The sequence below is a fragment of the Podarcis gaigeae genome (assembly GCF_964106915.1).
Source record: "Podarcis gaigeae genome assembly, chromosome: 6".
Classification (NCBI taxonomy): Eukaryota; Metazoa; Chordata; class Lepidosauria; order Squamata; family Lacertidae; genus Podarcis; species Podarcis gaigeae.
Window position 1 is genome coordinate 28,595,870 of NC_139682.1, and position 16,729 is coordinate 28,612,598.

General features: G+C 43.6%; 1 protein-coding gene and 1 long non-coding RNA gene across 4 annotated transcripts in view; one reads left to right on the forward strand and one right to left on the reverse strand.

Annotated features, from left to right (window-relative positions):
• The window catches only part of LOC310847995, a 52,048-nt gene extending 37,610 nt beyond the window's left edge, over positions 1-14,438 (forward strand). Inside the window, exons 3-4 of one of the 2 annotated variants that reach the window (XR_014566107.1) lie at positions 5,633-5,715; positions 14,225-14,438. This is a non-coding gene — a long non-coding RNA (uncharacterized lncRNA). The remainder of the gene's footprint in view (positions 1-5,632; positions 5,716-14,224) is intronic. The other variant, XR_014566108.1, reaches the window with a different exon arrangement.
• Positions 1-16,729, reverse strand: part of ASIP (agouti signaling protein) — an 85,798-nt gene that overhangs the window by 40,437 nt on the left and 28,632 nt on the right. The gene's annotated exons all lie outside the window — the stretch shown is intronic.

Sequence of the window (16,729 nt, forward strand, 5' to 3'; positions counted from 1 at the left end):
AAGACTACTGATACTATCTTGGAGGGTCATTGTGTTAGGTTTTATTGAGATATGTGAAGTGCACTGAATACTCTTTTGTTGTTGTTTAGTTGTGTCTGACTCTTCGTGACCCCATGGACCAGAGCACGCCAGGCACTCCTGTCTTCCATTGCCTCCTGCAGTTTGGTCAAACTCATATTGGTAGCTTCGAGAACACTGTCCAACCATCTCCTAGTGCCCTCAATCTTTCCCAACATCAGGGTCTTTTCCAGGGAGTCTTCTCTTCTCATGATGTGGCCAAAGTACTGGAGCCTCAGCTTCAGGATCTGTCCTTCCAGTGAGCACTCAGGACATATTTCCTTCAGAAAGATCTTCTTGCAATCTATGGGACTCTCAAGAGCCTCTTCCAGCACCAGAATTCAAAAGCATCAATTCTTCGGCAATCAGCCTTCTTTATGGTTCAGCTCTCACTTCCATACATCACTACTGGGAAAACCATAGCTTTAATATACAGACCTTTGTTGGCAAGGTGATGTCTCTGCTTTTTAAGATGCTGTCTAGGTTTGTCATTGCTTTTCTCCCAAGAAGCAGATGACTTTTAATTTCGTGACTGCTGTCACCATCTGCAGTGATCATGGAACCCAAGAAAGCAAAATCTCTCACTGCCTCCATTTCTTCCCCTTCTATTTGCCAGGAGGTGATGGGACCAGTGGCCACGATCTTAGTTTTTTTGATGTTGAGTTTCAGACCATATTTTATGCTCTCCTCTTTCACCTTCATTAAAAGCTTCTTTAATTCCTCCTCACTTTCTGCTATCCAGGTTGTGTCATCTGCAGATCTGAATACTAAATACTCTATAAAGGATTATATAGGTAGGCTTGTCATTATTACTCCCAAAGTCACACACAGTTTAATAACTTTACCGCAAGAGGGATATTATGAGACAACTTTTCACTGTTTTGTAGCTTTATGACTGATCCATCAACAGTGTACCCACCGCTCGCTTTGTTCTGGTTTCTAATACAACACTGCTCCCTTGCGTGCAAATAATACATTGCTTTGGAAAAAACCATTTCCCTTGAGGTTGTTAATGATTCTGCACGTTTCTCCAAGATAGTAAGTGTATAAGCTTAATAAGGTGTTTCTGCAAGCTTAGCAACAAGCCCTTTGAACAACAAGCTCCAACATTCTTCATCTGAAAAGCGGGACACGTGTCTTTGGGTGTTCAAGTCAATGGGCCGCCTTCCCTGCCACAGCTGCTCACTTCCTTCCCTCCTCACTCACTTCCTCCACCCACACTGTGGCAGAGAGGGGCCGGCAAGAGCATCGTGCATGTCCACCACCTCTACTCCAGTGGGGAACTGACTCTCCCACTCATGAGGGTTCCACTTCACAAGGGTCCTACTGCAAGCACAAGCGCCACCTGCAAATGCCGGCTGCAAGCGCCAGCTCACTCTCCTCTCTGAGCTTGGTGGCAGCAGCGCTGGAGGTGGGAAACAGGACATTCTGGGATCAATTTAGAAGCCAGGATGGCTCCTGTAATATTAAGATGTCCCAGGAAAACTGGGATGCTTGAAGGGTATGAACAAATGTATCTGAACAAAATGCTGGTTTTTCTCCCCTGGTTTCCTAGTGAGACAGTTTTGCATTGCCCTTTACATACACCTTGAATCAGGCCACAACTGCACTATACATTTAAGGTAGTATTATACCACTCTAAACAGTCATGTCCCAAAGATTCCTAGGAACTGTAGCCTGTTAAGGGAGTGGATAGTTGAGACTTCTATTCATTCTCACAGAGCTACAATTCTTGAAGTGGTTTAACAATCAACCCCTGTTCCTAGGAAGCTCTACCACAGGCATAGGCAAACTGGGAGCTCCAGATGTTTTGGGACTACAATACCCATCATCCCTTACCACTGGTCCTGTTAGCTAGGGATCATGGGAGTTGTAGTCCCAAAACATCTGGAGGGCCGAATTTGCCCATGCCTGCTCTACCCTGAGAGGGGAATGGTGTGTGTGTCTTCTAACAATGCTCACCACCCTTAGACCACATTTCCTAGGATTCCTGGCAGTGGCGGCAGGGAGAGCCATAACTGTTTAACATGTTTAAGTGTTATAATGGTGCTTTAAATGCTCAGAGGCACCAGGCTGCTCCCAAGATTGGGGTACTGGGTGCTGGTGTGTGTTGTGTGTTTGTTGTGTGTCACGTGTCACGTGCGACACAAGAACCCTGTAGGATCTAGCCACTAGATCTGCATCACATATTGCATGTGTGACGTCACATACGTGCGATGCATGCAGGATGTCACACTTGACGCATGCAGGGCCACCTGAAGATTGAGGGGACCCATTCCCCTTAAATATATATGTATCAAGGGGGTCGAAACAGTTGGCATGCCGGATAGTGAAAATGAAGCCTAAGGCTGTAATCATATAACCACTGGGAGTAAGCTCTTTGGAACTCAATGGGACTTGCTTCTGTGTAGACATGTGTTAGGTTTGCACTGTAACTTTATCACAGTGACAGGGAGATTGCCTCCAAATGTTGCAGTCAGGAAAGTCAGGAATTGTACTTTTGACATGGAAGTCAATTGATCTAACTTCAGCAAACTGGGCTTAGTTTTATGAGATAACATCTGGACTCCAGAGAATGTATTCCTTATGTCCATCGTTATAATATCCAACAAAAGAAAGAAAGCCAGTGGTTCTTTTTGATAGATAGATAGATAGATAGATAGATAGATAGATAGATTATTTTATTTCTAAAAAGATTTTCCATCAGGACAGCTCTCAATCAGTAACACCTTTTAAAACAAATAAACTCAACATCAATGAAGCACACAGCAAACCCACAGCAGAACGCTGATAAACAGCAATTGGAGTTAAGTCAGCAGTGAAATTGACTCTGCTCACGTTTTTATAAGACACATGTCTAAATAATATTATTTTTAAACTGATTCCACAGTGCACTTAGTGGTTGAGTGCTGGGTGAAAGAAAGAGCTTATGTATACTCTTGTGAGGCTTGAGAGCTTGTTAAATCTTACAAACAGAAGTTGAGTTAATGAAGAATTACAAACAGCATGCACTAAAGCTGGACAATCATTTCCAGGGAGTTCCATGGAAATGATTCTATGTCAAGACTTGCACCATTCCGTATTCTTGGGTAAAAAGGTGGCAGCCCCTGTTCATCCAAGTACTACTGACCGGTAGCAGATGGTGTGGTAGGATGACACCAGTTGTGTTGTTGCTGCTTACTGAGAGGTAAAGGGGAGGGGTGGGGAGGCAACAACAAGATCAGTATGGTGCAAATGCACAAGAGCCAGTTTGTCTCCATCTGTGCTACACTGACCTTGCTTCCATATTGGTCATCTACCTCCTGATAAGCTCTTAAGGGGTGTGTGTGCTGTAGCCTATCAACTTTATGATTCCGCTTTGGGGCTTCCTTCGTAGGAAATTTCTGTATTGTGGGAAATTTCAGAGCTAGTGGCACACATCACTCTTACGCTTGAAAAGAGGAGGCTACCTGTGTTTCTTTTACACTCAGTGCAGAATTTTACCCTTCCACCATGCAGGCTGATTAGCAAGAGGCAAAGGTGGAGCAGTGACAGCCGACATTTTGGATAGTGGAATTTGGACTCAGAGGGTGTCTTTGATTTATTTCTTTTTTACATATGAACACCAGCACAACACTTGAGAATCGTTGATACCAAATGAAACTCATTTGCAGATCAGTTAATCCTGGAAAACTTTCTACTTCATATTGGCCCTACTCCAAAAATGTGAATTGGTTACATGTTGTGTGGACAAATCTCCACATGCCTAGCTGTAAAATGGGTGTCTGGTGCTGTAATTTTGACTAACTCAAATCACCTTGTTTCAGAAGGATTGTGGATGTGTTAATCCATGATGCAGAAGCTCTCTCCATGATGTAGAAGCTCAGTAGCAGAGCACATGCTCTACTACTATCAATCCCTGGTGTCTCCAGGTAGGGCTGAAACAATAGAGAGCTGCTATCAGCTGGTGTAAACACTATTGAGTCACTTGGATCAATGACCAAATATAGCTTCCTATATTCCTGAAACCCCATACAAAAAGTCAGTCAAAGCACCTATAATGTGTTCAATACCATCTTCCCTATGTCTTCCTCTCTCCCATTATAAAGGCTAAGCCTATCGTATTGTTATGTGTTGGAGGGGGGGGGGTAGGCTGCATGCCGAGACCCTTCTAACCCCTGGATCCAGCAAGTGGGGGGGGGGAGACAGGCTAGCTTCCTGATGAGGTGATTGCCTGGGTGATGAGCCATTGAAGGGAACAAAGAGAAAGCACTCTGTGCGAGATGGCAAATGAGTGGGGCCCTTTTCTCAACTCATGGGTAGCTAGAAAGACAAAGCCAGAGTTGAGGGCAGAGAGTTTGGAGTGATGTGAGCTAGAAGTCAGAAAGAGAGGGAGAGACAGCGCACCATGTCTGATTTCTGCTGGAATCCAAGGCTGTGGCTATGGGAGAAACAAGGCGTGTTTTGGGGTGTTAATGCTGTGAACCCTTTCATCACAGACTCAGGTATGTATGAATAAACCTTATATCATAAAGACATCACAGTTTTTGCTGTCCCTCATTCCGAAGGAAACACAAACCCTGGGTAAGCGCCTGGAACCCCTAGAATCTCACATTGTTTGGAGATTGGTGTGCAATAGTATTGTAACCCTGCTAGCAGGAATACCCCCCCCCAATAATTCATAATTAGCTTAAGAGCTGAAGAGTTGCTTAACCAGAGGTTATAGCAAAGTTTTGTAAAACTGCTTTGGTTGAAGCTTGATTACCAAAATAGACAACTTTGTTCTCCTAACATAACCTCTGTTAATATACTCTCTGCCTAAAGCTAGATTTGTACAGGCATTTTGAATTTTTATTATGTTATCAGTTGTTACAAGGTTATTTGAATAGCATGCGATTATCAGTAGAGCATTTTGTAATAAAGCCAGCCAGATCAAGGTTTAGTTGAGATTCCTGCATTGCAGGGGGTTTGGACTAAATGACCCTTAGGATCCCTTCCAACTCTGATTCTGTGAAACTCAATTTACTCATGAACTGGCTTCAGCTGTCAGTAAATAACTACAGGCAAAATGTAATCTTATACTGCCATCTAGCTTACAGTCCTTCACATTTCCCTCAAGTATTTACTGCAAAATAAATACATATTTATATTAAAAAAATATCCTCAGTTTTCCTTATTGGCAATTTGGCATTGCTCTTGAAAAGAAAAAAAGGAAAGGGAGAGAAAGAGAGAGAGAGAATAAAAAGCCGTCCAATGGCAAGGGGATAGATCTAACTGAATCTGCTGACTCTAAAATAACTTAATACGAAATGAAATAACATTTCTCTGAACTCTGAAAATGTGCAGGAAAGTAATGTATTGGCTGGGGTGACTTATTCTGTGCAAGTGGGAAGAAGTCTCTGTTGCAACTTTGTTCATTGGTTCTTATATTTTCGGGCAGTACACAAAAGCTTTCACCTTCAAGAATTCACACGATCTCATTTTTTAAGGCATGTTGATGTACTAATTTCTGCTATAATACTTCTTAGCTTGCTTATTATTATTGACCACTTTGAACACAGTCTAAAGCATCTTTCCTCTACCTGGTGCTTTCCAGATGTTTTGGAGTGCAGTTCCCATCAGCCCTAGCTCCACAAGCACTACCTTATTCCAACACTTTACACCAAACGTATCATGTTGGTGAGTATGCTGTAATCTTACAAGCATATAGGAGTAAGGCCTGTTGACCACAGAGGAACTTACTTCTCAGCAAACATGCATATAGCATTGTTCAGTATAATTATCAATGCTGTGGTGTAGGCGAGTGGGGAAGCTGATGCAGTGTGTCTTGTCTAAAGAAGCCTGGTAATTTCATTGCAAAAGGGACACATGGATCAGGGACATCCTGGTTAACAGTGCAGTTTCTCAGCCACTGTAGTACTCTACTAATAGAAAGGTTAGTGGAAGGTAAGTTTTTGCATATGAAGCACTGTGTTGGGATAATGCAAAACCTGAAAGAGTGGGAAAAGATGGTCAGTAAGTGAATTATGAGTATTGAGTTCCAGGGTGGAACAACAGTGGAGTGAGTGAATGTAAGAACTGTTTTAACAATGGTGTCATGTGTGGGACACGGGTGGCGCTGTGGGTTAAACCACAGAGCTTAGGACTTGCCGATCAGAAGGTCGGCGGTTTGAATCCCCGCGACGGGGTGAGCTCTCGTTGCTCAGTCCCTGCTCCTGCCAACCTAGCAGTTCGAAAGCACATCAAAGTGCAAGTAGATAAATAGGTACCGCTCCGGTGGGAAGGTAAACAGCATTTCCATGTGCTGCTCTGGTTCGCCAGAAGCGGCTTAGTCATGCTAGCCACATGACCTGGAAGCTGTACGCAGGCTCCCTCGGACAATAAAGCGCGATGAGCGCTGCAACCCCAGAGTCAGTCACGACTGGTCCCTAGCACCTTTACCATGTGTTCTAGACTGGAAACACCCACCAGAATTCTCTCTGGGCAGTTGGAAACCTTGGAAAAGTTGGGTTATTGGTGGTATGGGAGAGCTTTGTGTATGTACAGTCTATACATTTATGTACGCATGTAAAAATGAGGTGCTGGTCTCATATATTAATAAATCCTCCCCGCCACCATTCATCGCACACACCACAAATACAACTCTCCCTCTCTCGAACAAATCACCTACATACCTCTCTCAGTTTTTGCCTCTTACTTCCCCTAGAAATTGAGAGACTCCTTCAGAAAATTTCCTCCATTTCCACCTGACTGGCGGGCAACAGCAGGCTGAGTTTGCTGGAAATACCTCACTTTTCCTTCCTTCCCTCCCCAACCTTTTTTAATTTTACACAAACCCTAGCACAGGGTGAAGAAGTTGCCTGCTGCTGGATGGTGAGCATGTGGGGATATCTTGCCACTCCTCCCCATCCACTTTCCCTCCAACTAGTCCCAGCATGGGATGAGGTTCAGTTGCCTCTTGGTGGGCATCTCACTTGTGTTTAATAAGTGTGGAGTAGAGCTTTCAGAAAGAGTTTTGAATCCATGCATTAGAATAGTAGAATATCAGAGCAATGCCATGGCAGCAACTGCTGGCAGAGAAGATCTCTTCATTGATATCTTACTTCCAACACATCAAAATTTTCCAGTTCATGTCCATGTAAAAAACTATTTCCACAGAAGTGAGAATATGGTGGCAACGAAACCGTCAGCACATTATAGTAAGATTTGAAAGTGTTTCCATGTCATGAACTGCTTGCAGCTGGGCTGCTTGAGAAAGCATGGGTCCGATTGTCCCAATTTGGAGGACACATCCCCCCAAAGCACCTGGTTTGATACCCCTTCACAAAATGGTATACATTTTTGCAAAGCAGTTTCATCTCTTTTAATGCGTTTTTCGTTGTTATTTTCATACCTGCATTTCTATGCACACTTTACCCTAATATATGCCTTTTTGTACACATTGTTTGGCTGGAGAACTGCATTGCAAAATTCAGGGAAGTGCACATTTCAGAGGAAGGCTACATATTGTTTCAGAAAGCGCAGGTTGCTGTTGTTTAGTCGTTTAGTCGTGTCCGACTCTTCGTGACCCCATGGACCAGAGAACGCCAGGCACCTCTGTCCTCCACTGCCTCCCGCAGTTTGGTCAAACTCATGCTGGTAACCTCGAAAACACTATCCAACCATCTCGTCCTCTGCCGTCCCCTTCTCCTTGTGCCCTCCATCTTTCCCAACATCAGGGTCTTCTCCAGGGAGTCTTCTCTTCTCATGAGGTGGCCAAAGTACTGGAGCCTCAGCTGCACAATCTGTCCTTCCAGTGAGCACTCAGGGTTGATTTCCTTCAGAATGGAGAGGTTTGATCTTCTTGCAGTCCATGGGACTCTCAAGAGTCTCCTCCAGCACCATAATTCAAAAGCATCAATTCTTCGGCGATCAGCCTTCTTTATGGTCCAGCTCTCACTTCCATACATCACTACTGGGAAAACCATAGCTTTAACTATACGAACCTTTGTTGGCAAGGTGATGTCTCTACTTCTCAAGATGCTGTCTAGGCCTGTCATTGCCCTTCTCCCAAGAAGCAGGCGTCTTTTAATTTCGTGGCTGCTGTCACCATCTGCAGTGATCATTGAGCCCAAGAAAGTAAAATCTCTCACTACCTCCATTTCTTCCCCTTCTATTTGCCAGGAGGTGATGGGACCAGTGGCCATGATCTTCGTTTTTTTGATGTTGAGCTTCAGACCATATTTTGCGCTCTCCTCTTTCACCCTCATTAAAAGGTTCTTTAATTCCTCCTCACTTTCTGCCATCAAGATTGTGTCATCTGCATATCTGAGGTTGTTGATATTTCTTCCGGCAATCTTAATTCCGGCTAGGGATTCATCTAGCCCAGCCTTTCGCATGATGAATTCTGCATATAAGTTAAATAAGCAGGGAGACAAAATACAGCCTTGTCGTACTCCTTTCCCAATTTTGAACCAATCAGTTGTTCCATATCCAGTTATAACTGTAGCTTCTTGTCCCACATAGAGATTTCTCAGGAGACAGATGAGGTGATCTGGCACTCCCATTTCTTTAAGAACTTGCCATAGTTTGCCGTGGTCGACACAGTCAAAGGCTTTTGCATAGTCAATGAAGCAGAAGTAGATGTCTTTCTGGAACTCTCTAGCTTTCTCCATAATCCAGCGCATGTTTGCAATTTGGTCTCTGGTTCCTCTGCCTCTTCTAAATCCAGCTTGCACTTCTGGGAGTTCTCGGTCCACATACTGCTTGAGCCTTCCTTGTAGAATTTTAAGCATAACCTTGCTAGCGTGTGAAATGAGTGCAATTGTGCGGTAGTTGGAGCATTCTTTGGCACTGCCCTTCTTTGGGATTGGGATGTAGACTGATCTTCTCCAATCTTCTGGCCACTGCTGAGTTTTCCAAACTTGCTGGCATATTGAGTGTAGCACCTTAACAGCATCATCTTTTAAAATTTTTAATAGTTCAGCTGGAATACCATCACTTCCACTGGCCTTGTTATTTGCAGTGCTTTCTAAGGCCCATTTGACTTCACTTTCCAGGATGTCTGGCTCAAGGTCAGCAACCACACTACCTGGGGTATACGAGACATCCATTTCTTTCTGGTATAATTCCTCTGTGTATTCTTGCCACCTCTTCTTGATGTCTTCTGCTTCTGTTAGGTCCTTTCCACTTTTGTCCTTTATTATGGAAATCTTTGTACGAAATGTTCCTTTCATATCTCCAATTTTCTTGAACAGATCTCTGTTTCTTCCCATTCTGTTCTTTTCCTCTATTTCTTTGCATTGCTCGTTTAAGAAGGTCTTCTTGTCTCTCCTTGCTATTCTTTGGAAATCTGCATTCAATTTCCTGTATCTTTCACCATCTCCCTCGCATTTTGCTTGCCTTCTCTCCCCTGCTATTTGTAAGGCCTCATTGGACAGCCACTTTGCTTTCTTGCATTTCCTTTTCATTGGGATGGTTTTCGTTGCTGCCTCCTGTATAATGTTACGAGCCTCCATCCATAGTTCTTCAGGCACTCTGTCCACCAAATCTAAATCCTTAAACCTGTTCCTCACTTCCACTGTGTATTCATAAGGGATTTGACTTAGATTGTATCTTACCGGCCCAGTGGTTTTTCCTACTTTCTTCAGTTTAAGCTTGAATTTTGCTATAAGAAGCTGATGATCTGAGCCACAGTCAGCTCCAGGTCTTGTTTTTGCTGACTGTATAGAGCTTCTCCATCTTTGGCTGCAGAGAATATAATCAATCTGATTTCGATGCTGCCCATCTGGTGATGTCCATGTGTAGAGTCATCTCTTGTGTTGTTGGAAAAGCGTGTTTGTGATGACCAGCTTGTTCAAGCGCAGGTTAGGTAGCTTCAATTTTTAATGTGAATTGAATCAAATCTCTGTCCCATCTGTACCTTTTGTAGCATAAACTACCTTTCTAGTTTGAAGTCATATGTGTGAGAGCTGACAGCAGGACTGTATGACTGGCCTCTAAAAAGTATGGAAATATTTCTCTGGAACCAAAACACCAGCTGCCCTCAGCCCAAAATGCCCTATTTCTCATTTCCTATAAACACATGAGAGGGATTTCGTTTACTGAAGCTGGCCAGCAGCCCACAAACACTGCAATATTATCTTCAGGAACTTTTCCTTTGCCGCCTAATAAATCCTTCACAGATTTCTTCCATTTGCCTGGCAAGTTAGAGTTCACATCTTTGGTTTGTGAGGGTTTCTGGCCCTTCCCTAATTTCAGGAAATCTGGTTCTCTAGTATATTTCTCAACACATCTGTTCATCTTCTGGGTGCATTTCATGGGGGTGAACTAATTTTCTTTCTTTCTTTCTTTCTTTCTTTCTTTCTTTCTTTCTTTCTTTTTCATTTGAACACTGCCCCCGAAACTGGCAAGGCATTAAGAATTTATATCTTGTATTGTGAGGAATCGACAAGTGGATTTATGGAGGTTTGCTGGTGAGAGAGATTTTGAAAAAGAACATGACATAAAATTACCTGTGTTCACTCAGAAGATTTAATAATCCTCATTAGGAAGTGAGAAAACTGCAGGAGGCCTTTGTAAACTTCACCAAAGGAATTCTCTTTGCTGAGTCGTCATTCATAGGCCTATCCAACAAGGCATACATGGGAAAGAGGCAGATCATGACAGGCCCTGGCCTAGGCTGCAAACAGATGGACCATCTCCAGGGGATCAAAAGATCAGACATATGGCAGGAAGTGTCAGTGGGAGGGGGAGTGAAGAAGGCCCCACCAGAACTTCTATTTTGCATGGAGAACCCAAGAAGCTCAAAGCTAGTTTGAGAAAATCTTCAGTTTATACACTCTTCCTCTTCCAGATAAAGGCAGTGCTGGTATCAGCACTTGTATCCTTGGGTCGATCCTGGGGAATAATGGTGTAATCCTAACCCTGGCTACTAACAAACAGGTGGGGTATAACGAAGGTGGTGGTGGGTGGAGAAGCAAATTGCTATTGTAGCTTGGAATTGGCAAAGTGATCAGGCCCAAATTGGGCCCAGTGCCATTACATGATGACAGCGAGGGTGCCTTGGGAACCAATGGATCTCCGCTGGCTGAGAAGAATAACACGATGATTATTTATTTATTTATTTATACACTGCCCATCTGGCTGGGTTTCCCCAGCCACTCTGGGTGGCTTCCAACCGAATATTAAAAACAATACAGAGTCAGACATTAAAAACTTCCCTAAACAGGAGCGCCTACAGTTGTCTTTTAAAAGTAAAATAGTTGTTTATTGCCTTGACATCTGCTGGGAGGGCATTCCACAGAGCAGCTGCCACTACCGAGAAGGCCCTCTGCCTGTTTCCCTGCAACCTCACTTCTCGCAGCGAGGGAACCGCCAGAAGGCCCTTGGCGCTGGACCTCAGTGGCCAGGCTGGTTGATGGGCTTTAAAGGGCTTTAAAGGTCAGACCAACACTTTGAATTGTGCTCGGAAACGTACTGGGAGCCAATGAAGATCTTTCAGAACCGGTGTTATATGGTCTTGGTGGCCACTCCCAGTCACCAGTCTAGCTGCCGCATTCTGGATTAATTGCAGTTTCTGAATCACCTTCAAAGGTACCCCCACGTAGAGCGCATTGCAGTAGTCCAGGCGGGAGATAACTAGAGCATGCACCACTCTGGTGAGACAGTCTGCAGGCAGGTAGGGTCTCAGCCTGCGTACCAGATGGAGCTGGTAAACAGCTGCCCTGGACACAAAATTAACCTGCGCCTCTATGGACAGCTGTGAGTCCAAAATGACTCCCAGGGGCACAGTTACCCCATTCAGGATCAGGGAGTCCTCCACACCAGCCTGTCCCCTGTCCCCTGTCCCCCAAGAACAGTACTTCTGTCTTGTTAGGATTCAGTCTCAATCCATTAGCTGCCATCCATCCTCCAACCGCCTCCAGACACTCACACAGGACCTTCACCACCTTCACTGGTTCTGATTTAAAAGAGAGGTAGAGCTGGTATCATCCGCTGAATCATATTGATGAACACCCAATCCAAACCGCCTGTTGATCTCTCCCAGTGGCTTCATGTAGATGTTAAAAAGCATGGGGGAGAGGATGGAACCCTGAGGCACCCTACAAATGAGAGCCCAGGGGTCTGAACACTCATCCCCCCCACACTTTCTGGACATGTCCCAGGAGAAAGGAGCAGAACCGCTGTATAACAGTGCCCTTAGCTCCCAGCACCTCAAGACGGTCCAGAAGGATGTTATGGTCGATGGTATCAAAATCCGCTGAGAGATCCAGCAGAACTAGGAAACAGCTTTCACCTTTGTCCCTATCCCGCCGGAGATCATTGACCAGTGCATCCAAGGCAGTTTCAGTTCCATGGTGAGGCCTGAATCCTGACTGGAAGGGATCCAAATGGACCGCACCCTCCAGGCATGCTTGGAGTTGTTCAGCAACCACCCATTCAATCAATCACCTTGTCCAAGAATGGAAGATTTGAGACTGGGCGATAGTTGGCCATATTGGCTGGGTCTAAAGATGTTTTTTTAAGAAGCGGTTTAATGACCGCATCTTTCAGTGGGCCTGGGAAGGCTCCCTCACAGAGGGAAGCATTCACTACCCCCGAAGAAGAAGAAGAGGAGAAGGAGGAGTGTGGACTTGATACCCTGCCTTTCACTCCCCTTAAGGAGTCTCAAAGCGGCTAACATTCTCCTTTCCCTTCCTCCCCCACAACAAACACTCTGTGAGGTGAGTGGGGCTGAGAGACTTCAGAGAAGTGTGACTAGCCCAAGGTCACCCAGCAGCTGCATGTGGAGGAGCGGGGAAGCAAACCCAGTTCCCCAGATTACGAGTCCACCACTCTTAACCACTACACCATGCTGGAAGAGATTGATCAGGCAAGGAACAGGCCAGTAGATTCCTCACTATCCTCCACCCCGCTGTCTCCTAGATGCAGAAGGGGGTTGAAGAGGGAAGGGCAGGGACTGCTTTTGTGATGGGTGCTTGGAATATATGGTTGGAATATCAACTTAAATATGTAGCATGAACCCCAAAATGTGGGTGCTTTTAACAACAACAACAACAACAACAACAACAACAACAACAACAACAACAACCCAGCAATGTTAGCAATAGTTGGACACTCTAAGAACAGATTCCTGGGCTAGATAGACCTTTAGTCTGATCTAGAAAGGGTTTTCCTAAGTTTCATCTTCTACAAAGACTTTTCTTTAAGTAGCTCACGACTTCATTTCTTATAAATCTGTGACCAATGGATTATTATTATTATTTGCATTGTTGCTGTGATTAACTGGAGCATTCAGTCCAAGCAAAGAAGCATTTGTTAACATCTTTTGGCAGTTTGACCTTTCTTCATATAATAAAGAAAAAGATATGCTCCTATGTTTATTTAACCTGAACCTTTAAAAAGGAACTATATCTGCTTAAAGCCCTAAAGTGGGGCTTTAAGTCTAATCGTTGTCATTCGTGTATTCACTCACTGGAGATAATTTGGCCATTTTCATTCATTATTTATAGTAGAACAGTTGTGTGTGGCGGGGGGGGGGGGGTAGGACGGGACAGGACGGGACACAAACACTCAGGAAAAGAGCAAACATTTGGAAGTATTTACAGGTCTTCGTGCAGAACTGAAACTACGAAATAGCAGTGCTCAGAGAATTGGTTCCAGGTGCAAATTAAGAACAAAAAGACTAATAATTTTATAAGCATCAGGGCATATATATTTCTCCTTTTAGAATATATGTAAATATTTAAAATATATGCTATCACTTATAACCATTTCAAAACACACAAGCAAAAATATGAGTTAAATATTAAGGGAGGAAATATTTAACATATATATATATATATATTAGTGCTAAGCAGATTACTCCATCAATGCAAGGATTTCTGCTTGCCTGATGCAACAATATTCCCTCTCCTCCTTCAAGGCAAGAAAGTTTCTCATCTCTTCCACCCCAGCAGTCACCTGCACCTCCTACAAACCATCTCATGAGTACCATGTAGTTTTGTCATGTGTCCTCTTTCTCCTGGGTAGAGTTGTCATAGCGATCCATAGTTAAAAGTAGAAGTTGGCAAATGTGTCCTCTTTTTTGCTCTTCAAAATATGGCAACCCTAATTAGGACATAGGGTGCTACCTTATATTGAGACCATTGATCCCTCTAGCTCCATATTGCCTGCATTGATTGAAATTAGCTCTCCACGGTTTAAGATGGAACATTCCCAGGCCTACCTTGAAGTGATGGAAATTGAACCTCTAACCTTCTGCATGCAAAGCAGATGCTCCAACACTGAGGTATGGCTTTTACTCAGGTGGAGGCAGAGGGAAGTGAGGTATGGGAGATGTTCCTTCCATGTTTTGCCTTAACTTAACATCTTAGCACCTAAACCAGTATCTTTATTGATATTTTCTGACAGCTTCTTTCCTTCCTTCCTTCCTTCCTTCCTTCCTTGTGTATGCACTGCGTATGTTAGAAATTGACCCCTAGTGTCTTGCAATTTTGGCAAGCTCTATTACTATTACTACTATTATTATTCTATTTATATCCTGCCACTTATGGCAAAGCACTTCCAGGTGGATTGCAGCATAAAATAAACACAGAAGAGGTACATTTATCTAATTATTATATTTATGAGGCACCCCATAAAATAAATTATCCAGGCATAATAAAGAATACAAAGAATAAAATACAAAAACATGCTGCAATAAAACCAGACTATAATACACTGCACACTACACCAAAACCACAATAAGGTTAAAGACAAGCAGGCTGAAAAACCAAATACAAAATCAGCCCCCAAAGAAGCACATACAGCAGCATAGAACCTAACTGCCAACCATGCTGCGGGGTCTTAAAATCAGAACTGAGAGAAAAGAAAAGTCCTCATCTGAAAAAGATAGCAATGTGGGCACCAGGCACGATTTGCTAGGCAGAACATGTCACAGCTAGGGGGCTACAACAAAAAAAGCCCTGCAATCCTCCAAACAGTAGTTATAAAAGTGTTAATGTTTTGCATGTTTCTTCTTTTCTTTTTCAATAGTTTAATGTACTTATATTTTTTAATGCAAGTTGCTTGGCGACCTTAAGTAACAAGCAAATAATAATAATAATAATAATAATAATAATAATAGGAGGGTGCACACTGAAAAGGGTGCCTCTTGATGACCTGAAGGTATGCCTAGGTCAGGAGGAAGTATTCTGTTAGGTGCTGAGGTCCCAATCTGTGCAGGGTTGCCAGTAGTGTGGAAGAGAGAAAAGCAGTCGCAACGTGTGACCAGAGGTGCAGACACTCAGCCCCAAATTCACTCTTTAAAACATCAGATCAAACAGCAACAACACCACTATAAAAGGGAAGTGTGGAAAGGTCTGTGGCCCCTGTCCAGGCAGCTCCTGCAAGCACCTGTGTGATGTGAAGTCGTTGAAGGCAGAGGAAACCTATCAGGAAAAGAATCTTTCAATCCTATTCAGAGAGTGAAATTGTTAAGCGTTGACAATGTGCATCATGCATGCCACCTCACACCTTTCACAGCTGTATGACAGGCAAAAATGTAATGTGCTTCTCCATCAAATAGATTTGATGACAGGGAAAAAATACCACTTTAATTTCAGAAATGTCTGCCTGCCATGTAGCTGTCACAAGGGGTGTGTGTGTGCTTTTGTACTTTAACTGCTACATGAAACAGGAAAAGTCAGTCAATGAAGCTGTTCTCAACGCTGCCTCATGTTAGGGCTGGGAAACTTGTGGCCTTTCTAATGTTTTTGGACTCCAGCACCCATCTGACCCAGCCAGCATGGTCAAGGGTCAGGGATGATGGGAGTTGTAGTCCAGCAACATTGGGAGGGTCACAGGTCCCCCACCTTTGTGTTAGGGAAAGCGTCTCCTGCAAGATGTCTACATATTGAAGACACAAGGGTGCTGCCGGGAAATTTATTTATTTATTTTAAAAACACACAATTTTAATGTTATTGCTGTACTATGTGCTGAAGCAGGTTTTGGGCTGGATTGCTTTCATGTGCTGAATTTTACTTTCAAGATGTGCTGGAGTGATCACATGACCAACATGCTAAATTCCATACTAATTGTTTCAATCTACACTCACAGCAGTGTAGCTCAGTGGTATGAATTGGTCATTTGCACTGCTTTGCAAAGCCTTCCAAGATCTTTCTGTTTTAAATAAACTCCCTTATTGAAGAAGCACCATTTCAGCGATATACCGAGAGCCATACTTCACGTGAGGCACAGCTGTGTGGGTCTTAAATGCTTAGCCTGGAGTGCAGAGAGGGTCCATAAAGAGCAAGGTTAATTGTGAGGCCATGACTGCCTAAAATAGTTGTCTGTTAGACAAGCTGTGATCTTGGGTTTGATTACTGGCTTGTCACAAAGGCTTAGTTCTGTGAGGTGGTGAGAAGTCCCACAAGGTGAGGCTTATATGACAGAATGCTCCTCCATCAAAAAAAAAAAAAAAATCCTTTCTGTCACAAAGGCTTAGGAGACTCAATGGTCAGGAAGCTGCACAATGACTTTATTATCGTAAACAAGAACATGCCGCCACAGGAAACTCCATCCAGATAAAACGATCAATCCTATACATTCTTGCCTGGGAGTAGAGCATCTGTTTTGCATTTAGAAGGTCCCTGATATCTCCCTGCCTAAGACCATGGAATTGTTGCCTAAAACCTGCCTATACAAAATTGGATGGACAAATGGTCTGATT